The 22095-nt window shown below is 41.3% G+C and overlaps 1 protein-coding gene across 6 annotated transcripts in view; it reads left to right on the top strand.

Annotated features, from left to right (window-relative positions):
• The window catches only part of ptprda (protein tyrosine phosphatase receptor type Da), a 254753-nt gene that overhangs the window by 137535 nt on the left and 95123 nt on the right, over positions 1–22095 (top strand). Inside the window, exon 1 of one of the 6 annotated variants that reach the window (XM_077544511.1) lies at positions 10270–10523. The exons of the other annotated variants lie outside the window; for them this stretch is intronic. The gene's annotated coding sequence lies outside the window, so the exon portion shown is untranslated. Of the gene's footprint in view, positions 1–10269; positions 10524–22095 lie in introns of those variants that run through there. 6 annotated transcript variants of the gene reach the window in all.

Below are 22095 nucleotides of genomic sequence, written 5' to 3'. Positions count from 1 at the left end.
AAGATATAAAATATGAAAACTCTTTAAATTATATTGATTTTGAAAATTAGGTTTCTTCTCAGGATATAAACTTTCTAAACTTTCTTCAACCTGTGTGTAAACAGGAACTTGATGATGTTTAAATTGGACGTGGGAGAGCTAGCAGATTCTCAAATAAACAATTAATGCATATTTAAAACAAAAGTTTTGGACAAATGTAACAGTTGGACCAGTCTGAATGTTTGACTGCCAGAGGCTGAGCTGCACTGTATTTGTTTCCTGCTTCCCGCCTAATATGTTCCGCATGGCAACACCTCTGCCGTACCGAAAAATCCAAATACATGCGGAGCTACACTCATAGCTGTGAAGCATCGAGTTTAATTTATATCCCTCCGCAATCCTTACCTCCATTATGTACAGTACAAAACCTCATTAGTATAACAAAAGGAGAAACGCAGCCCCGCCGCTTGTCAGTCGATGACGTTGTGGGGAAGAGTCTCTCTTTTCTCTCTGTCAAACAACAGCTGGCGAGGACAACGCGACGAGGCCACGGCCGAGCGAGCCGTCAAGCCTCTCCGCCTCTGACAGTATTTTGGCAAGCTGCGTTTCACGAAAGACACGCTCCTGCTTTCATGGCGTGTAGCTCGGTGATAATCGCTCCCACCCCCCCACGCGGCGACGGGGGGTCGTCAACTGTGCCGTTGTCGCCAAGTCGCGGCTCGACGTACTGTAACGTTACGAGATCCAGTCTAAAAGCGACCATAGCAGCCTGTCCTTGTCTTTCGTCCCTGCTCACCATGCATACCACCACCCACACTCTTCATTCCAGCAGCTTTATTAACCTTAAACTTTGTTACCACACAATCACATCCCTTACAATAAACTGGAGGTTTACACTACTTCTGTTATAGTTGAGCAATATTCCTATTTACTTTTTTTTTCTTTTTCTTTTTTCCTGTAATTTAATAATTGGGTCAATATTTATGTACATTTCCCCAAACTTTGACACAATATGTCATGTGAGGCACAACAATATATTAAGACATTTCTTATTTATTTACTTTGTAAAGAACAGTCACTGATTTAGCAAATTTCCGTTAAGTGTATTCTATCAACAAAACCTTTGTTTAAATAACCTTTTAAATTTCAATACCATTTAAATTAAGTTTTATATCGCAGTTGAGTATTTCACAGTATTTATGCTCTAATCCACGCAAGATCCCTATTGATTATGCGTGTCAGTGGGGGTCTTTTTTTTTTGGGGGGGGGGGGGGGTCATCTTTGTCCACCTGTGGTGGTGCCATGCTTTACTCCAGCTTTCAACACGGTGCCTGATGTAAAAAAAACAAAACAAAACAATCTTATCAGTTGCCCCATCACAGGCTAAATCTGTTTCCAAAGCATGCAGCCATTCTCCTCTCACCCTTATCCCCTTTTCAAAGGCCCAGTAATTAAAAGTCGTCTTAAAGTTGACTTGCTACAGCTTGTCCCAAATCCTCGGCCAGGTTATCAGCATCAGGGGTTAAAGCAATCTCTCCTGCGACTTCCCCTCGAGCCGCAAGAAGCCCGCTGTGTTTCTGCACATCTCAGGGTGAGGCCAAAGCTCAAGCCGCTGGACAAAAGACCTTCGCCAAGGCTCAACAATAATGCCATACAGTGGTTGATTCCTCCATCCTGGCTTAGTGACCAATCTGAAATGGCACATAAAAGAGACGGAAAGATATATACAAGAAGGTTACTGGTTTTTCAAATTAACCCCAAAACATGACTTTTGTTCCCTCAAGAATGAACATTATGCAGGATTATTCCTAATTCTATTAAATAAAATGACATAGCATGTCGAAATTGTGATCAATGATATTCCACCCCAGTAGGGGGCAGTAACGTATTTTTTACAAGACGCTAAGGTTTTTTTCCAATGTAATCCAAAAATGAAAGCACTTATTAATACTTTTATATGTGTCTAGTTTGTAATGAATATGTTGCTGTAAATTAAAAATGTGGTCCAACTGATACCAAATCTAATATTTGCTTATATAAATTTCAAACTTGATATTGATACTCGTATACTCGATACCATTTTCGATACAGCGGAGATTTAAAAAAAAAAAAAAGACAAATACTTCAAAAATACATAGAAAAATATGTTAGTAACATAACCACAAATAAATAATCAATTAAATGAACATTTTCATCAGAAAATAAATAACAAGACTTTTTCATATGCAAATAAATTATAAATAACATAACACATGAAAAAATACATCATTCAAAAAAATGACACAATTACAGCATTTTTGGTTGTCGTAGGTAAAAAAAAACACACAGGAAACATCAATAAGAAAACCTTTTGGTGGTTAACAAACACAAAACACACGCTACACAAAAAAAAAAAAAACAATCACCAACAACACCAAATGCTGCAGTTGCACTCTTCTCGGGTTGCAAATGAGCCCTGATGTTACTAAACACTAACCGTGAGCCCGCGGCTAATGGCTAATAACAAAACAACAGTTACTGAGCATAAAGCTAACCGCGGTAGCCGACTAATGGCTAATAACAAAACAACAAGGCATCTTTCTTTTTCTTTTCCACCAAGACTAACCCGCCACACTGCCCATACGTAGCAGCCCGGTAGTTGAACAAGCGAGACCATGTTGTGGGCTCTCCTGGCTGTGGGAGGCTGCGCTGCGAGGAAAGTGCCCGCGGCTGATGCTGCGGGGAACGCTACCATGTATCGATAGCATCTATACCATGACAACCCTATTTGCTTATGAACTGTGTCAAATTTGGCACGGCTGGATGCATCACAGAGCACCGAAGCACCCTGATTAGGCCACTTTTTACATGCAGTCCACCAGTACTCTGACCCTCCTGTCTTATTAAAACACAAGAGGAGCTTGGAGTGAATTTCATGCTCGAGCGTCCAGTTGGCAACGCAACTACGTTTACCAACGGCCGATCACACACGTCGACATAGTTTCACCAACAGATTTGCTGCGATGGAACAGCAACGCACTCTTTTTGTGACCCGCAAAAAAACACGTCAAGCCAAGTCGCACAGCGCAGCGTGGCAGGCGGTGACACAAAACTAATGCCATGTCACACAGACTGTCAGCAGATTAGCCGGTGGATTACACCCCAGCCATTAGATGTGCACACAGCAACAAGGCCACAAACATGGCAGGAGAGAGAGAGAGAGGCACCCAGGGTGCGAGGGGTCGGCCGTATGCCGACGCCGTGGCATATAATCCAACTCTTAGAACTGTGAGGCGGAAGTGCGAACCACTTGTCCCACCATGCTGCTAAAAGAGGCCGAAAAGCCAGAGCTAAGACACTGTCTCCGTGTTGCTAATGTCTAGTCTACTCTATAATTTTTTTCTGGTCACCATCATTGCAGAAATTCCCGTTTCACAAAGATGGGCTCAAGGTATTGTGTGCTTTTTGGCAGTTTTGAAATCTTCATACGCAGACCGTGAGAATCAACGGAAGTGATATTCCCGTATTACAAGTAGGACTGTTGATATTGTCCCTTAAGGGACGACTGAATGGGCTGAGCATTGACATTGATGTAGAACTGAAAAACTCATCATTGAAGGGAAGACGGTAGCATTACTATTCTCTGTCTCTAGTTGTTGCCTACTGTCTGAAAATCTGTGATCTATCCTCACCAAAATTTTCTACAGCCCAACTCATGTCCACTTCAACCTGTGTAAATACAGGGATGTGATTTTTCCGCTAATTCGCGGAATTCCGCTTTTTTTATCCCCCCCCCCCCCCCCCCCAAAAAAAAATTCCGATTATTTTTTTATTTTATTTTATTTATTTTTTTTAGTAGTAGTTCATTGTGTATGCACATGACTCCGACAGATATCATCTTCTGCTATAACAAAGACATTTGTGGTATGCTCTAATATGAGTTACTTTTCATTTGGTCATGATACAATTATTTGTTCATGAAATTTGAACTCTTCAACATTATTTATTTGTTAACTTAGTAATCACATTAGTTAGATATGATGATATTCTCAGTGATAGTTTTTAAAAGCAAAGGCAGTCCAATGTTTTTGAATGTGACTGATTTTGAGTTGACTAAAACTGCCATTTTATATGGGATAGTTCAATATACATTGAAAATTTATGCTGTTGTTTTGTCTATTTCTTTGTCATGTGAGTGCATTGAAAGTACTTAAAAACACGGAAAACCCATGAGGTCCGGGGGGCTCTGCCCCCCTTGTCCCCCCTCCAGACCTAGCGGCCCCCAGACCCCCGGCTAAATTTTCAGATAATTTCACTTTGGTCAAATCACATCCCTGTAAATAGAAAAGCGATCAGCAAAAAATGTTATTGGCATTAAATGTGAGCTCCCGTGAGGTAAATTCATTATCGAACCGTCTGATTGTAGCATTTTTTTTTCTCCGACAACCAACAAGCACTATAACGTTTACATGCAGTTGGTAACCCTTCCAAAACCAAAACAGTGTCCACATAACAAACAAAAAAAACAGTTGTTTCCAGAATAGTTTATTTACTGATTTCTCCAAAAATTGATTATCGCAAACTAGTTTAGTTTTTCTGGTCAAAAACATACATAATGATGTTTTTTTTTTTGAGAGAAAAATGGTCCATCTTGAAAAAAATTGTCCCTTTTCTTTTTCTTTGAAGTTGCTAGCTCTTTTCCATCATTTGGCCTCTTCCCCTTTCTTAAGAAAAAAAAAAAACGTTTTAATTAATTTTTGCTGGCATGTGGGCTTGCTTTTTTAAATACTGTACCACGGGACCAAGATGAGCAGTTTGACGTGCACAGAGACACAGAGTGATATGCCAGATTTTCAAAATAAAACTTCTTTTAGACTCTGATGATCAGTGGAATATTTGTTGTTCAGTCTCTGTGCAGCCCGGTAGTGAATGTCCCAGGTGGCTGGCAACCGCTGAAGTTCCGGGTAATTCAGGCCTTTGTTTATCCAACTCGCCATCTTTTCTTTGGCTATGCGACATCTTAACACCAAGTCACTGGTTTTATTTCAACATGCACAATACCAAAGATAACATATGGAATCCTTGCCGTTGGACATATTTTCTACACAGCTCCCAGCAGGGCCGGGGCGACAATGGTTGCTTTTGGGCTTCCAAGTGTCCCTCCTCTGGCGGGATTTTATTTTGAGGATAATCGCTCTGGCCGCCCCTGCCACGGAACCACTTTGCAACATGTAATGCCGCATAATTGCCTTCTTGAGTTGCCTGGTGGGGGCTTCATTCGGAGACGCTATTTTTCCGTGCGGGAGTGGAGTGGAGGGTGTCAAGTTAACCGCAGCTAAATGGAAATGCTGATATCCATTCAGGCTGAGAATTGTGTTTAAAAGAGCCGAGCTGTGTTCATACAGCGTGGAGAATAATTGGAGACGATGTGATTATTCTTGGGCTGGCTTTGCATGCACATCTGCATGTGTGTGCACCTCAACCTGTGCTGCTGCTGGGAAGGATATATGCAACGAATCCCCACAGGATAGTTCCGTTTTTTTAAGGTACGCAAAGCAGAACTTTTAACAGGAGAAAGAATGAGAGATCCTCTCAAGTCCTGATTGGTTGACTGCTAACAAACCATAAAAAACGAATTCCACACCAGCTAACCCCAGTGAGCTCGCGTGGGAGCCATTCCACCGTTTGCAACTGCCTCCCGTGCAAATGCAAGTCGAGGGGCTGCTTTAGATTAGCCAGAGGAGGAGAGGGCGAGGTGGAGCGGGGGGGGGGGAAGCAAACTAATTTGCCTTTGCCGTTTTTACGAGCATTTAATTTGAAACAATTAAGATATTACGGCACCGCAGATTCACAACACTAGAGTGACAGCTGGGAGCCATCCCATAAACCTCGGAGCTGGTGAACGAGGCACCTTGCTACGCGACTCGCTTTCACAATCACTTGGTTCTCTTCTTTCTTCAGTTTCTGACAAATTCAGTTGATATATACGTTTCTAATATATAGAACAGTAGTTCTTAACCTGGGTTCCATCGAACCCCAGGGATTCGGCGAAGGTCAAGACACACCGGATTCAAACGATTAGTGATGACGCCCCGCTTGGCCATCATTGGCTGCAGTTGATCACGCTACATTGCTTGGCCAATCTCTGCTGCAGGGAATTTTGTGCGCTCAGTAGTTGACTTGTGGCTGTTGTGACGGTACGTCATGTGATTTATTTTTAATTGTAATTCCTATTTACTATATCGAGCAAAAAAAAGAAAGTGGTCGTACAAATATGTGCAATATGAATTCATATGTATAACAGAATGTATGGTGTTCCACAGGGTTCATTTCTGGGGCCTCTGCTGTTTTCATTGTATCTTCTGCCCCTTGGTACCATTTGAAAAAAAAATTATAAACAGTGGTGGTGGTGGTTTTGAAGTGCTCTATAATTATAGATCTAAGTGAGTCAGTGTATGATTTGCAATGCCAAATTAAATAATCGAACACAACTCAAGGGACACTTCCTCGGATTACTCTATTTAACCTGAGCAACGAATTTACTATGTTGAGCAAAAAAAAAGGAAAAAAAAGAAGGTGGTCGTACAAATATGTGCAATATGAATTCATATGTATAACAGAATGTATGGTGTTCCACAGGGTTCATTTCTGTGGCCTCTGCTGTTTTCATTGTATCTTCTGCCCCTTGGTACCATTTGGAAAAAAATTAAATAAACAGTGGTGGTGGTGGTTTTAAAGTGCTCTATAATTATAGATCTAAGTGAGTCAGTGTATGATTTGCAATGCCAAGTTAAATAATCGAACACAACTAAAGGGACACTTCCTCGAACTACTCTATTTAACCTGAGCAACGAATTTACTATGTTGAGCAAAAAAAAAGGAAAAAAAATAAGGTGGTCGTACAAATATGTGCAATATGAATTCATATGTATAACAGAACGTATGGTGTTCCACAGGGTTCATTTCTGTGGCCTCTGCTGTTTCATTGTATCGTCTGCCCCTTGGTACCATTTGGAAAAAAATTAAATAAACAGTGGTGGTGGTGGTTTTAAAGTGCTCTATAATTATAGATCTAAGTGAGTCAGTGTATGATTTGCAATGCCAAGTTAAATAATCGAACACAACTAAAGGGACGCTTCCTCAAATTACTAAATTTAACCTGAGCAACAAATTGGGAATTGAGTGGGTAATGTCCCTAACCCTGGTTTTAAGAAACAGGAATGGAGTGGGAACTAATTCCAAACCCACCAACTCCATCCCCACCCCTTTAACCCTAACTTGAGGACAGCGCGCTCAAACAAAACCTGAGAACGGAAGATTGTGCAGCAGGAGAGCCAGTGGAATGTAATGGCACATCTACAACTTCTTCACCTCATAAATTTGAATTTAAGATAGCCTTGTCAGCATTCCGCCATCGAGTCAACATCCCCCTCCCCTCAACGACGGCATCGAAGGGCAAAACTGATGAAGGTGCGCTTGTGAAAATGTCAGTTGGGGGTGGGGGGGGACCACTGGCCTGAAAGAGAGAAAGCGTGCGTGCGCATTGGCAGGAGTGCTTGACAGATAGCTGCAATGGTGCAAGCTCCTTTTCATGAACACTGAACTGTAAAATGGAGAAGCCGCTGCAAACAACGGCCTGTGATAAATCGCCTACGGGGGGTTAGGGGGCTGCGTGGACGGTTCTCATAAATGCCCACCAAATGATGAAGATGTAAAGAGATGAGGTTTGTGTCAGCATCACTTTTGGGAGAGTGTGTAACTTCGCTCGGGCTGAGGTTGGTGACTTTTAAAGAGGGCAACATTCCACACCTGTAATCCATTAAAGTACAGTGATATGTTTTGATTTTCCTTGTCATCCAATTAGAAAATCTTCAAAATCTTTAGTTTTAATGGCGTGCAGAATCGTTGTCTGCCTTATTAAATGGGTTGATGATCACATTAGTTGTTCATTTTCTAATTAGCAGCTCATAATTTAAGTGCATTTAGCATGTGAAAGTGCATTTAAGTGATACTCACGGCTACATGCAGAATTTCTGTGAACAGATGTCTTAAAGTGACTTTCCAGGCGCAACTTTGGCAGGTGGCTGTTGATTGAATGTGCTTCCCCCAACCTACATTTGCCCCAGCTGCTTCCGTCTTTCTCAGTGGTTCTTCACTTTGGTGGAGGTACTGAACCCTACCAGTTTCCTTTTCAACATTTACCAAACACTTCTTTTTTGAAAAATATAATAAGATTTTTTTTTTCTTCTTCAAATTCAAGAAATAAGTATAGGGTTATATCACGTGCACCATAAATTAGACCAGTTTTTAGCTAGTCTAAAATCGAGTCTACTTTTGGCCACCAAATTGCTAGCTGTGCCGGGACGTGCAATAGAATATCCCATAACACCTATCGAGGCATAGCGTGGTCTACCGACTTCACAACATGTTAAACTCAACTTGCCTCAGCATGAAAAATGAAGATGCACCCGTTTTTAGACCAAGTACACAGGCGCCTGTCTACGAAGATAGGGCCCCAGGTGTTAATTATCTACATGGGCTTTACATTTGCAACCATTAAATACTATATTCTTCCTGAAAATGTTTTTGTTTTAATTATAATCTGTTGCCTACAACCATGCTTTTCTCATTGTGGCTTTTTTTTTTTATATCCGACAATCTCAAATGATCCTTCACCTCAAGAGAGTGAATTTGGGTCCCAAAGTGAGTTATGATCTGATAGTAAATCCAGCCGGCATCGGGCCAAACCGTAAACCACCTCTTCCCTCTCACGTACATAATAACACTAATCCATCTTTGCAATAATTTCCATCATAAAATGGCACATTCTCTTCAACGCCACGACTCCCGAGATCTCAATTTATGGCGACGCTTTAATTGCTCTAGAAAGTGAGCCCGCATGCTCAGCCGTCCATCACCTTTGACAGATTCCAAGATGAGAATTTGTCTCAGCCAAGGACCGCAGAGTTGTGCTTCTTTTTTTTGTATTATTATTATTATTTTGGCCCCAGCTGAGAGACATCACCTTGGTGTTCAAGAACCTCCAACCTTCTCGCCTGCTCTTGACTTGCTTGGCTTGCGACCATAAACAAGTCAATCTCCTGCCACGGTCTCGACATGGCAGGATTAGATTTATCCGCTTAGGAACGATTGTTATCGCACGGCGGCGCGAGTCTTGCTTGATGGGGAAATTAATTTTACGATGGCTGGTTTACTTGATCGGGATTGTGCGCGAGGCAGTAGAGGAGGTTGGGTGAGCCGCGGGATTACAGCCTTTGTTTATACCTGCCGTTGTCATATTGGCTTGAGACGGGTTTTTTTGCTCTTGACTTGACTCATTGTGCTCTTTACTAAAAACAACTTTACAACTTTGTCAAAATTCAGAGTTCATTCTTGGATCTGCACCATGATCCAGAATTTTTTTTCTTTGACCTTTGCCCCAGGCCTCCAAGTATTGTATCATCCCTAGTGGGTTTCAAAAGTATACATGACTCATAACCTATCTTAAAGTGTTTGCATTTTATTTATTTATTTATTTATTTTTTGCGGCTCTATGAGGCATATCTGCATGCCAGCAGGTTCTCAACACCCACACGATTATCAGCGCTGCACAATTTCTACAACTTGGAGAACTTCACTTAAACTAAGGACTAGCAGCTACATTCAGCCACCAAAGCCAGTTTCGTTTTTCAGCTTGCATAGGAGAAAAAAATATATATAATTATATTATGCATAGAGATGTTTAATAACACTTTTTTTCCAAAGGAAACACTTGCGCTAAAACCTATAAGACAACAAAATAAAAGACAAAATGATAAAAGCATCTAAAAACTAAGTAAGATTGATAAATTAAAAGAGTAAAAGAGATCACTTAAAATCTAAAATAAAATGTCAAAATCCTCTGCGGCTATTCCACAGATGAAGACCATTTACATATTCTCATGTTTTTGTGTTGACCCTATCTTCACTTTTCACCAAAAAAAACGGACCTATTTGCATATTGTGCACTCTGATGCCACAAGATGGCGCCAACAGTGTCAAGGAATTACTGTTTGCTGAAGTGATCATTAACAACGCGAGTAATAATGGATTAATGAAGAAATGGGGCTTTGAAAGAGTTCATTCCTGCAGTATTGCGGGCTGAGACACGAGTCCATTTTCACGCACACACATGCGCGCACACACCTCCATGTCAGTCTCCACAGTGAGAGAGCGGAGTGAGAGAAAGGGAGAGAGCAGAGGGGAGGGAGCGTGACGCGCAAGCAGTACTTTCGCAAGCCACAGTCTCGCCACGTTCACGCCAATGGAGAGCAGGACGTAGACGGAACCCACAAACCCCGAGATTATTCCCACTCTAAATAACACGAGACCAGGAGGAGGAGGAGGAGGAGGAGGAAGAATAGCGGATTTTTCTTTCCACGCTTCACCACGTTGTTGTTGTTGTGTCTCTACTGGACTGGCATTGCTGGATTAAAAACAACAACAACAACAACAACGGGGCACACTTTGCTGAAGACGTACAAGAACAAGACGAGTTTGAAAGTGATTGCAAAAATGCTGATAAGGTAAGAAGAGTGTGCATGTGTGCGCGGGTGTGCGAGCGAGACAGCTGTGCTGCCGCAGTGATTTCAGGTGCGCTCAGCTGTCACTCGCAAAACATGCTTTGACTGTAAGGGCACCCTTTTCTTTTTTAAATGTTTTTTTTGTTGTTGTTATTTTTTTATTTTTATGATGATCCTCACTAGTTTTCATTTATTTATTGAAAAATGTCCAAAAACAAACCATCTCAATAACTCCACTCATAAATAGGTGACATTTGATGTTTGTTGCACACTGATTGATTTGAACTTGTAGAGTGTTTCGATATTCCAAAATGAATCATTGACAAGTTCATGGTCAACTATTTGAAGCTGAACTTTGAGTCAATAAACAGCTTAAAGTTTTACGTGTGCACTTAGAAATCTAGGGAATATTTGACAAAAGTAATCATTTAAAACTCCTTTTTAAAAGTGTCTTTTCCAGGGTTGCGCATTGAAAAATCACCAAATATTTCCTGCAGCTTGTACGCTGAGGTCAAATAGCAACTCTTAACGACTATTTCTGTTAACTTGGCAATTCTCCCGAGATGTATGTGTTATTCTTAGCGTGCTATTTTAGGTTTGTCGTCGTTTCAAATTGACTTCAGTGGCAGCAGCCTGAGGCGAAAGTGAGCTGTGCACTTTTGGGGCCACTAGGGGGCAATTCTTGGACGCTAGTGTGCGAGCTGAACGATTTATATGACGTAAATTTAAAAAATTATTTTTTTTTGAAGAGCTGGTGATCTCATGTGGTGTCTGGAGAGAATGAAACAGGAATGTTGGAGCCAGGTTTTATGTCTTTCAGATGTCCTGTTTTTGAAATCTGCCGTGACACATGTGGTTTAAATGTTAAGCCCGCAGACGATACAGCGGTTTCGGGAGGGGAACGCAACTCCCCCCTCCCCTCAAAATTTCTGTCACGTCGGTAAGGCTCGTGATTCGTTGTCGTTATTCATTAAAAATGAAAAAAAAAAAAAATCATTAATCATTCAAGGCTTGTATTTGGAGCACTTTTGTGGGTGTGACTGCAGCCCACAAAAGTGAAGTCCATAGAAGTGTGCTTGGATGAGTTTGTTGTGGAAGGACACTGACCGTATAATATATATATATATATATATATATATATATATATATATATATATATATATATATATATATATATATATATATATATATATTTATTTATTTTATTTTATTTTTTTAAATTGATGCTTTTAATGAGACTGCAATGATTGTATTCCTTTTAAGCAAAAATTTAAAAATGTGACATCAGACATTTTTATTATTTTATCCTTTTATTGTTTTGTTGGATTTTATTTATTTTTTATTTTAGACAGAGATACATGCTTTTAATTGTACTTTTTTTTTTAGGAAACATTAAGGCATTTTGTGAAATCAGGTCTGTTTTTGTATTTAATAATTTAGTGTATTCAGTGTATTTTATTTGTAAGACTTTTTTTCAGACAATGCGAATGATTTATTAATGTAGAAATTGAGGCAGATTCTACATCACATCTGCTTACTGTAGTTTATTCAATTTTATCTGTTTTATGTTCTTTCATACATTTTAGAGCTGCAGCGATTAATCAACAACTAGTCGATTATCAAATTAATCAATATTTATGAGAATCCATGAATTGTTTAGATATCTTTTTTTTAATGTCCTGGTTTTGAAAAAACAGATGGAAATTCAAATGACTTAATCGTAAACATAATCGACTGATGAATCAATTACTGAAATAATTGTTAGTTTCAACCCTAATGCATTCACTATTATTAGGGGGGATTATTTTAATTCCTTCATGGTGGGTTGAAGTCAGAACTCCTCAAGTTCCTCCACACTAACTCATTCAACTATACTCATGTGGCCAAATATTGCTTGCCGAACATTGCTTTGTAAAAAGTAAACGCAGATGCTAACTGCTAACTAGCTTGCAGAGTGAGTGGTTGAAAAAGATGAGCGCCATCTTATGTACGTCAGAGGAGGCCAATGATTTCCACGCATGGATGAAACGTGTTATTTGGGGGGGGCAACAAGCAAGAAAGCATTTTGATTTCGCATGAGAGCGATTCGCACGGCGGCATAATGAAGCCGTCACCACTTTACCCTCGCTCCGCTTTGGCCCGCTCGCTTTATTGACTTGGCGAGCATTTCCTCCCTTTAACCTCGACTCCCGCATAACGAGCTTCAAGGTTGACTTGCTTGAGAGAAACCACCGCTACAGGGCATTACACATTACACGTCAGGGAAGGCTAGCATGCTAGCAAGTTTCTTTTAATGTATGTTTTTTTTTCTCCAAGTCGCTGCGGGGTTGGAGGAGTCATTTTTGTCACCTCTGCTGTCCGTCAGTCTGTCAAGGAAGCTGAGCCGCAGCTGAGCTTGTTGGGCCACGTTAAGTCATCTTGCCTCCTGTCCATCCCCATATTCTCCCACATCTCATCAACTCTCCTCCAACTTTGTCATTATGCATGTGTCTCTTGTATTATCATCTAAGGAATCGCTGGAGCGCATACAGTATGCTCAGACTCTGTCAAAAAGGGCACATATTGAATGTCTTGAGTCGTGATGGCATCTTTTGCTTTGTCACCTTTGCATATCTCTTTTAAAGTGCAACGGTACAAGCTAATGATGCTGAAAGGAAGTAGTGATGGAGCGCATACAGTTCTATGCAATGCATTGGTGTGAATCTGGGAGAAGGTGCGCATCCAGAATATCCTACTCATGATGGTATCTTCCCTGTCAAAACGCATGAGTCGCTTGCATGGTGCACCTACACACTCAAATGAAACGCAAGGGACTTGTGGAGAGCATACAGTACAATGGGAGTGGTTGGTAAGGGTGTGCATACAGGATGTTGACAATTCATCTCCTTTCTTAGTCAACGCATGTATATCTTGTATGAGGCCCCAGTATAATTGAATAAAACTTGAAATGGCATTTGATGGAGTGCATACAGTATGCTCAGACTTTGTCAAAAAGGGCACATATTGAATGTCTTGAGTCGTGATGGCATCTTTTGCTTTGTCACCTTTGCATATCTCTTTTAAAGTGCAACGGTACAAGCTAATGATGCTGAAAGGAAGTAGTGATGGAGCGCATACAGTTCCATGCAATGCATTGGTGTGAATCTGGGAGAAGGTGCGCATCCAGAATATCCTACTCATGATGGTATCTTCCCTGTCAAAACGCATGAGTCTCTTGCATGGTGCACCTACACACTCAAATGAAACGCAAGGGACTTGTGGAGAGCATACAGTACAATGGGAGTGGTTGGTAAGGGTGTGCATACAGGATGTTGACAATTCATCTCCTTTCTTAGTCAACGCATGTATATCTTGTATGAGGCCCCAGTATAATTGAATAAAACTTGAAATGGCATTTGATGGAGTGCATACAATAATCTCTGTCAATCTGGTCAAAGGTGTGCATACAGGACGTTAGCCACTATGCTATCTTCTTCATTGTCACCATACATGCATCTCTTGTATGGTACACCTCCACAAGTGAATACATGTCAGATTGACAATAGGTGGAGCGCATACATTATTCTGTGACAATCCGGCTAAGCGTGTGCATCGTGACCATTCATCTCCCTCTATTTGGGCCCATGCATGAATATATTGTATGATGCACCTGTACAATGGGTGAAATGAAATTTTGGTCAAAGATGCCTTCTTCTGTATTGTTACCATGCATATGTCTCTTGTATGGTAAGATTGTTACTTGGAGGAGCGCATACAGAACTTTGTGAGAATCTGGCTAAGGGAGTGCATACGGGATGTTGGCTTGATAATGGCATATCCTGCTTCTTCACAAGGCATAAATGGCACTCGAATAACACTTGGTGGAGCGCATGCAGTACTCAAAGGTGTGCATACAGGCATTCAACAATGTGTTCCAGAAGGCTCTCGCAGCTGTTCTTTGAAGGAGCGCCCGCGGCCAATTGTGAAGACTGTCTGAAGAGGTTGCAAAATAAACTTGGAGGAATTCAGAAGGACACGGCGTAAATTGTTCTCTATTCTTCTTCATTTGCTGCTCTCATTTTGCATTCCTGCATGGGCGCACTGTCAGGAGTCCATGTAACCCAAGCATGTTCCGTCTCCACTCAATCCGCAATTATAGCGCGCTGCTTTGAAGAAGCCAGGCGGAACTAAAATGACTTTTTGTGTCCGGTATAATGACTGCCATTTGGAAAGCGGGCGTGTGGCGGCGGTGGGAAGGGTTGAGGAGAAAGATGGCGAAGTGGTGAAAAGGAGCTGGAAAATGGCTCAGGTCACCTCTGTTTCTGACCTAAAGCAACCACTCTCTAAATAGAATCTACACCAAATATTGGGGTGATTGGGCAACAAAAAAAAGGAACAGCAATATGGATTTTATTGGGTGGTACAATATATCGTGAAACTAGTAACCAGCTCATGCTGGAAAAAAGTATACAGACGCTCCCCAACTTACGAACGAGTTCCGTTCCGAGCGATCGTTCGTAAGGTGAATTTGTTCGTAAGTTGCTTCAGTGCTATATTTTGTATTATAATTTATGTTTAAAGAGAATACGTACAGTACTGTACTACGTATGTTAGAGAGAGAGAGCGAGAGACACACACAGTATGTACATGTACGTAATAAGATAAATAAAATGAAGTTTAACTTACTTTTGGAAGATGTACTCGATGCTTAAGGATTTGATGGAGGAGGAGGAAGAGGAGGATTTTATATCATGAGAGGTTCTTCGTCGTCGCTGGAATGGGCTTCAAAAGTTACTTCCTCCTCCGTAACTTCAATGTAGGAAGAAGTTGAGGGTTGCGGAGAAGAAGATGAGGGTTGATGAGTATCTTCCTTGGAGGATTTACTAGAAACTGGCCGAAAGAAGCGATCTAACGACGATTGCACAGTTTTCTTCTTTTTTCATCATAAATGATGCGGTAGCACTGTATGGCATCATTCAATTGATTTGCAACCTTTGTGCAACGTTCAATATTTGGGTCTTGCTGCTCGAAGAGTGCGATGGCTTTATCTATGAGCGACAGGCGTTTCTTCTTCTTCCTCCTCCTCGACACGTTGCTGAGCCTCCAATGCTGGGTGAGCTCTCACAGCGCCAAACGTCGGTATTAGCGGCGGAAAGAAGCACTAGAGTACTCGGAAAAAGATGCGCAATAAAAAATCTACCTTGCAGCATCTCTTTCCGAACATTTTTTGACATGCGCGCAGACATGTTCGTATGTACCGTTGTTCGTAACTCGAATGTTCGTAAGTAGGGGAGCGTCTGTACAACAGAATCGATATTATTACTATATAAGGTAGTTGTGGACCTGAAGTCATCCAAACAGGTCTAGAAGGCTGTGTTGCTAATTAATTATTTAGAGTCTGGCTTAGTTTGGGGGGGGGAGCAGGCGTCAGCTCCCAGGAATTTCATGCATGTATTTGGCAGGGCGAACGGTTGTCCCCCCCCCCCGGGAGGTACTCCAAAAGCCCTCTCTGCGTGGGAAAGAAATGAGCAGCTAAAAGACGTTAATGTGACTGGCACTGTTGAAACTTCCCAAGACCTGGAATACGGCCCTGTTAGGAAATAAACCAGTGCTCTGTATTGCGTATAAAATCCCTTTGAGCACGAGCGCTTGCTCCGACTGTAATGGAAGATGTAAGACTGCGATATCGGGGTGGCTCGCTTCCTCCTGTCTCGTTGATATTTTAGGAGGCGTTTCATCGTGTTGCATCACGCCGAGACAACAGCGCTTTCCATTTAGCGCGTGACCCTCCGCCCACGTATTTATACTGTGCCAGTGTGTCATCTTGGCCTTCCAAAGGACAGTCTCTTTCAATTATTTAGCCTTTTGCACTGAACTATATTTGGGAGCCTCGCATTCCAGACGAGATAGCAACGGTTAAAGTTAGCGCGTCTTTTTTCGACGCACACTTGGGTTACACCGTGTTAAAGCTTATGTGGAAAAAGGATATCTTCTGATGTCATGTCATGTAAAAATACAGTTGGCCTGGGTCTAGTGGTATTCCGTGCGGACTTTTCCTACCGTGCTGTCTTGTCTTCGCAAGCCTTCCTATTGAGCACGGAACCCCGAGGGAACATTCCGCAAGTGCCATGGTAACCGGACACTGGCAAGTCGGACCAAAGTGAAAGGGCGAGTTTGTACGTGGGATTGGGAATGCGAGGCCGCACAAGTTATGAGAAGGCCCGAAGTAACACATGACTTGGGATGAGGTTGCGGACTGACATGAGGAATGTGGGCTGACAGACGTCATGTGGAAGTTGGGAAGGAGTATCATCTTTTAAAAAATTGACGCAGGTGAGAATGGCACTTCATCAGACCTCCGCCAAGGTCAAACAGTGGTTCTTAACCTGGGTTCAATCAAACCCCAGGGGGATTGGTGAGTCAGTCTTAGGGGTGTAGCGGACGTCAAGACACACACCTGACTCAAATGATTTGGGTTGATACCCCCCGCTTGGCTGTCATTGGATGCAAGTCTATTAGATATTTGTGCTGCAGGAAATTTGGGCCATGTGATTCCTTTGTGGCGCCGTAAACGTGTTTGGACTTGTTGGAATTGATGTGATCACAGTACTCAAGATATGGATTTGATCACATACACTGTAATAATATTACATTCTTTGGCTTCAAGACGGAATTTTAGCGTGAAAAGACAAACTCGTAAATGGCATTCATATTTGATGGCTCGCCTCGGGTGCGGGAAAAAAAGGGAAATGAGAGTCAATTGCCTCCGCTTCTTTTAAAATATGAGCCCCTATTGCAAAGTATTACGGATCAGGCCTTAAACACGCCTCAAGCTTTGTCATTGTGGCCTCGCTTTTTCGCGTGAGCAATTCTCCAAAGTTTGTTGTGAAAACAATGCAGGGAAGAAAAAAAAAACAACCTTCAGCATACTTTCTCCTCCCGTCGTCTCATCCCGTCTTAAAAAGCCTCCGCAGTCATTTGGAAAACCCTCCTGACCGTCCATTGTGACGAGCTAAGCTGCCGGCCATGTTGTTGCCTCGCCGCCAACATCCGTAATGCCAGAGCAGGGAATTAACCTCCATAGTCTCGCAATACAGTCATGCTAATGTTAGCGTTTACTGAATGTCTTGACGCGGCTCTTCTTCTCTTCCCTTCTCGTCCTGTTCTATCCTGTTTTGTTCCTATATCTCTGCCATCTGTAGCGACCGCATGACGCCACAGCGACTGTGTCGTCATTGACAGCGCACGCACACACACATATCAGAGCCAAGGGACAGAAAACACCGTCAAAATCCCATTGGGCATCATTACCCAAGCATGGCGCTTTTCCTGTTTGTAGTTGTTTTGTTCAAGGGTGAATATTTCAAGCAATTAGCAAAGGCGAGGATGAAAGTTTGGCTGATGCTAATGGAGCTGATGACAGGCCCTCCTATAGGCACAGATGAAGGAGAGTTGTGTGTTTTAAATGTTGGAGTTTTTTTCTCTGAACAGAAGGATCAAATATTTACATGAAAACTGAAGTCTGAATCTATAATGTTAAAAATGAAAGATTTGGGCATGAGTTGCATCATTAGCGAACTGTTTTAAGAAAGGTCATCAAATTCCAAATATTTATTATTTCTTGTTGTTCATCGATGTAAAATGTATGGTTTAAGTTTGATAGCAGTTGGACAGAATCTCACTGAAGAGTCATCTTTGAAGGACTTCTTTAAAAACACAAAATGTGCTTAAAATGATGGCACACTCTAAAAACAATTTGGTTAAAAAAAACACACACACACAAAAAAAAAAACGTTTGGGGAAAAAATGGACCGATTCAGTCCTTGGGTCAATTTGATCCAGCTTTGTGGGTTGTTTCGTACAAAACAGCCCAATTTGTGGGGAGGTGGTGTTTTGTCCACAACAATGCAAATTTGTATGTTGTTTTACACAAAACAGATCAATTTTGAATTTTAGAGGATGGATCCTTTTTGACTCAAATTGGTTCATTTTTGACCCAACTGAGTCAATCAATGAACTTTATTGAGCAGAATCATGGTCCATAAAAAAAACGCAATACACAATAAAATTATTAAAATGATTGATGTAGTGTATCTACCTCGGTGGTTATCTACCTTCTAGAAACATTTAGGAATAAAAATAATATAATAATAAAAATAACCCAATTTGGATCATAACGAAACTGACTGCTACTAGCATTACATAGCATTTATAGCATATTTGAACCAACTTGAAATTTTGGGGGGTTGTTTTGTGCAAATCAACATAGAAAGTTGTGTCAAATTAGCAGATTAGTAAAAAAAAAAATTCAACCCTAATTGGGTTATTTTTTACCCAACAGTTTTTTGAGTGCATCTAACCAAAATGGTAGACTTGTTGTCTTTTCATGCTTGGGTTCTTGAAACTTTTTTTGTGGGTTTCCTCGTGGCCGACATGCCTAGCAAATGTCTTGTTGCTAAGGGAAACTGGCTTCAGAGGCAGAAATTTTCAAATATTTTAGGGTGCGCAGTAAGATTTTTGGTTGAGACCTCTTAAATTATTTAACAGTATTGTTGTAATTATTATTTTACAGTTATGAGTCTGGTGGCTTAACCCACAATCTAAAACAAATGTTTCAGCTTCCGTCAAGGTAATTTCTGACATCGTTAAATTCATTGTGTAAAAAAAAATAAATAAATAAAATCTTAACATCTCCGCCAAAAAGTAACTCGGCGGGAGAGGCGATTATCTTTGGAAATTAGTTCACTCATTTAAAGCTGGATGCAGATGCCACTGTTCAATGGGAGCCTATTATTCCAAACGACTCTCATTAAGGCGTCGTGAAATAAAGCAAGCTGGGGGAAGCGCTGAAATAAAATCTTTAGAGCGGCTGTGCGGAACCCGGTAACGACGCCGAGCGACGCCGTCTTCATTAACGCCGCTGACGTCAGGAAGTGAAAGGCAAGCGAGCGGCTGAAAAGAAAATTGCATTCAGCTGTTTTGGCCCTCTTAAAACCCTTAAGGAGGTTATTGGATGTTTTGCGCCGCGAGCCGAGCACGCTAACAATACAGTCTGAGCTTAATGATCGAGTCTATTAAAATACTTAATAGACGGGTGCATGAGTCAGAGCTGCTCTGTAATTTCTATATTTTAACATACGTGCGGCTCAAGAAGCTCTTAGCAGAGCTGATGAGTCAAATCTGCCTGCTTAACTTGTTCTCACTTATATGGACCTTGACTTTACCTGTTTGATGGCAGGTAAATACAGCAAATCTAATACCAGCTTCTTTGCTGAACTGCTAGAAAACATGGCTGCTGTGGCTCTTTTTCAGCATCAGTAACCAATTCGGATCAGACAATCAATCACTCAATTATACTTTCTTAACATATCGGTGCACAAATGGATTTATGGTGCTTGCCCTGCAATATGTGAGGTATTTTTTTTTCTTCACTTTGGCTGATAGAATGCAATTATGACAAGTAATCGTCCAATTGCTGTAAACAAACGTAGTCCGTCCTATCAATATGGGATTTAAAAAAATATAACAAAATGTTTCACCCCAAGCGTTGTTTTGATTTTAAATAATGTATTTTTTAATTTGATAAAGTAAAGCTGCAAACATTGATGAATGTGTTCTTCTACCATCTTTTTCATGGTGAATCAATCACAGTTTAGCAAGTGCTGGAATTTGGTGCAACAATTAATCAACCCCTATTTTGGAAATGTATTCATCCTTTAGAGCTATTGTTTAACTGAAAATTCCAGCCTAACAGTTAATATTCTCAAATTCCCTACTCCTCTATGAAAGCGGACTGATTATCTTTGTGTTCAATCAAGACATTTGCAAACATCTGCTTTTACTTTGGAAAACAATGTTGAACAATTTTGCATATTTTCTGACATGTTACGTACCAAATCTGTAACTGAGTCATAAACATCTTCTGGGAGAAAAAAAAAAAATAGTTTGTCATAGTTCACCCCAAAATGGCGGCTTCAAAACAAATTGAACGACCTGTTGGATTCCAGACATAGGTCCTTCAGACTCTTTCATGCATCCTGTTATAATAGACACGTCCACAGAATTTTGAGCTGAATTGGTGTCGTAGGGGGCTATTTTGGGGTCAAATGTGCCGTTGGTCTTTAATCAGCCCCACAAAGCACCATGGGTTAAGCATCTGGACCATGTGGAACTATTTCAAGTGTTTAACACCCAGGGAGATCAGATAGAGATTAGATGGGCTCTTGTCCATCCAGGGAAACATGCATCTCAGCCCCCCACCCCCCCCCCCCCCCACCCAAGCCCCCCAGGGCCTTACCAACACCGAAGGTGGCCTTCATTTACATCTCCCGTCAGCCCCTCACTCTGCATTTCATTACCATGGCCGCTGGCTGTCGAACAGTGTTGAACCACGTACTGCAACATGGGCTGTTTTTCAAAATGTGGCCCATTTTATTAGTGCCATATGATGACCTCCGTGGATTCATGTGCTGTTTGGCGACTGCCCAAAACATCCACTCGCCAGTGATGGAACATACACATTAAAATTCCATCTCCCGCATCAGTACGTCCAGTGCCAGCCAGCAAGGCATCTATAAATTGCCGGCCATTATTTTCGATTAACCGCGGGTTGACACATTTCAGCCCATTTTTACCCGCCTGCCGCCACCGCGACGTTTGGAGAATGATAACGCGGGCCGGCAAAACAGCGGCACAAAAGCCCGCTGTTGGGCCATCTTATTAATGGTGCGATAACACAAGTCATCCGTGGTGGTTTGTCCAACGTTAGAGGCTCAAAAGCAGGGTGTCCATGTGGGTGCAAAAGGGACAGTTAATCACTGACCTGTCCGCTAACTTTGAGTAAAGTACGATGGAAGAATAAGAAATCCAATTCAGACTCAGAGTATAAGAATCAAGTGCTGTTGCGAAGAGCGAAAAAATACATATAAAATATATGCCCTATATGTGAGCTGCTCTGGCAAAAAGGTCGGCATGCCACAATTTTGCGTAATTTACAACAATAGATCAGGTAGTTAAAATTTTGATTTTTTTTTTCTTCCCAAAAATACTCTCATTGAGGTCTCTATTTTCATTTCCCAGTAGCCCAAATGTTAAGATTGTAGTTGAAGTGTATGGAATTAAGTGATTAATAGTTTGCTTCTACTGTAGCTAGCGCGTCTTGAAAAACCTACCTCAAAATAACCCAGAGTTCCTCACCTCTAACGTCATTTCACAAATATAAATGCTCATAGCAACCAACAAAAGTCGAAATAGACCAAAATATGACCCTCCAGCACGAAATTGAACAGAAGACAGACGCACGCACGGCCATGTTGTCTAATGATGACTTTAAGTTAACCCTTCCTTACCTGATAGCAGAAGCGATTGTTGTCATGGAATCCGGACACCGGCGAATGTTTGTATTCCAAATATTGTTAATGATCTCGTTCTTTAACCAGTCAATTTCTGCTTTTAATTGAATGTATTCATGTTCTATACAAAGTTGTATCACAAACACGAGGGTCTTCCGTGTCCATACGAGCACCTCCAACCAGAGCAGAGTAACAGCAAGTCGATATTTAGTGGAAAAGTTTTGAAATGCATACTTTATAGTAAT

This window comes from Vanacampus margaritifer, chromosome 15 (assembly GCF_051991255.1).
Source record: "Vanacampus margaritifer isolate UIUO_Vmar chromosome 15, RoL_Vmar_1.0, whole genome shotgun sequence".
NCBI classification, from domain to species: domain Eukaryota; kingdom Metazoa; phylum Chordata; class Actinopteri; order Syngnathiformes; family Syngnathidae; genus Vanacampus; species Vanacampus margaritifer.
Note: the sequence above shows the minus strand (reverse complement) of the source record. Positions and strands in the feature narration are given on the sequence as shown.